The sequence below is a fragment of the Frankliniella occidentalis genome, unplaced genomic scaffold, assembly GCF_000697945.3.
Source record: "Frankliniella occidentalis isolate FOCC.00 unplaced genomic scaffold, Focc_3.1 Scaffold15, whole genome shotgun sequence".
NCBI lineage: Eukaryota > Metazoa > Arthropoda > Insecta > Thysanoptera > Thripidae > Frankliniella > Frankliniella occidentalis.
The window spans coordinates 1,093,278-1,095,417 of NW_026267145.1; the positions used below are offsets into that span (position 1 = coordinate 1,093,278).

General features: G+C 54.4%; 1 protein-coding gene across 1 annotated transcript in view; it reads right to left on the minus strand.

Moving 5' to 3' along the window:
- LOC113211552 (neurexin-3-like) overlaps window positions 1–2,140 on the minus strand; it is a 27,669-nt gene that overhangs the window by 10,723 nt on the left and 14,806 nt on the right. The gene's annotated exons all lie outside the window — the stretch shown is intronic.

A 2,140-nucleotide genomic window follows, 5' to 3' on the forward strand; every position in this document is an offset into this window, starting at 1 on the left:
TCGCCCCCCTCCCTCTCCGCCCCGCTCGCCCGCCGCGCCACGTCTCCTTCGCATCCTCGGCAGAGCCCTGTGAGCTCGCGCCCGTGGTCGGCCCGCTCTGACTAACCTTGCGCGATTCAAAGTGTTTTGCTACGCTTGAGCGAAAGAGAGGGCGAACCTGACTTTTTGTTGGTCCGTCTCCTTTTTAATGAGGCAGATGTACCGACCGGGTTAGTTTTTGGTGTATGTAATAAGTGGAAGGGCGTGAGGTGAACGAGCGCGCCCGCCCACGTCACAAAACGCTTCCTTCGCTCTTCTTCCTTAGAATACAGCGTGTTCACTATTTTGGGGTTACACTGCATCCGCGCTACGGCGTGTGGATGGGTTGTCTACTCGCTCGGCACCATAAAGCGTCACGCCGAGCGAGGGTGGGCAGGCAAGCCTCGAGGCACACTCAGAAAACTGATTGTTCAACTCAACGAAATTTAGTGTTGAGAAAACCAACGAAATTTTGTTTCCGTCGACCAAATTTTAATCGTGTTGATTGGATAATTTAGTCAGGTTGATATAAAGTAATCAGTCTGACAATATTTTTGGTTGGGCTGATCACATTTAATTGTAAAAGCTTGATTAAACGATTAAACGTTTCATTGGATTTAGGGAGTAAATTTTGTTTCCTTCAACACGAATTTAGTCATACGGACTAATAGCTTCTCTCGGTGCAAGACCGCCCGCAAATCTGCATGTGGTACTGTATACGGCGATAGGCTCGGCGATAGGTAAAAGCAGAAGAAAAGTACTGAGCCTATGGTGGGATACCCCCGTATAACCTGCAGTTAAACTGTATAAAATCAAAATTCGAAAATAAAGAAGGCCTTAACGGGCATAAAGGACGAACGCGCTTTCTGTATTTGCAAGATTTCTTTACAAATGTTTGTGCTTAGTGAAACTCTACGTTACAATCTGCACAAATTTGGGCGCAAAATTGTACGATTTCGTACATATACATGCAATGAAAAACTCCGGCAGAGCGATGACAGGAGACTGCCACCGGGCTTGGTACGGAACGTAGGACGGGAAACGGACAGAAAGCCTTCCCACAGCCTCCCAAAATATAATATAGCAAGACAGATCTCTATCAACGCCGATTGGCAACCTTTATCACAACTGGATAACGAGAACCGGAAATATTTATCAAAACGGGAAACTTTCACCTTCGGGTAGAGACAGACCACAAGGGACTGTGAAAAAAGTGTCTAAATCAACCCAGAAATCGATGGAAAAGATTGATTTTTTCACTTCGTATAAATAAAGGATACAAATCCAGTTAGTGTGAAGGGCAACTATAGCACTCTGTCAAAGCTGGCGGAGAAGGGCCTTGGGTCGTGTGTCAGGGGGCGAGCCGTGGGGGCAGGCTGTGCTCGAGGGTCCGACCCCCGGCCCGACCCGGCCCGACCCGGCCCGACCCGCCCGCTTGCATGCCTTACGCGAGGCACGACTGCCAAGGGGCTGAGGCGCTTCACCTTCTGCATGACATTGAGAGCCCCGCCGAGGGAAAGGAGACCGAGGGAGGAAAGGGGGGGGGGTGCCTCTCAACTGGAATGACTCCCCGCGCGCCCGTCTCGCACAGCGGCATGGCGGGCCGGGCCGGGCCGGGCGGGCGCAGGCGTGCGGATGAGCCGAGCCGCCGCCGGCCAGTCAGCTGAGGAGAGCTGAGCGGCGCCCGAAAGAGTTATTCCATCTGATCGGGGATGCGGTGCACGCCCTGGTCGGCCTCGGGCCTCGGGCCTCGGGCCAGGCCGGACACGGACACTCGCCGCCGCCCCCCGCGACGGGTCACAGGGTCGCGCGCGGTTCAAGTGCCGCGCGCTGAAGGGCGCGGCGCGCGCGGCTCCAGCGGCGTGGATGGGGAGGGAGAGGGAAATCAGGCATGGAAGGCAGCAGCGCCCTTGGAGGGGGCGCGAGCAGGGGCCGGGGTTCACTCGCGGCTGTACTGACTTGTCGCGGCGAGGGCCGAGGACAATAAGAAAAGGTCAACGGGGGGCGGCCGACACGCGTTTACTGACGGCACACGCGGCGTGATACTGGAACAACCGCCTGTTCGTAGATCGATCTTTAAAACAACGACATTCCAATCTAAGAAAAACTGCAGTCAATATTG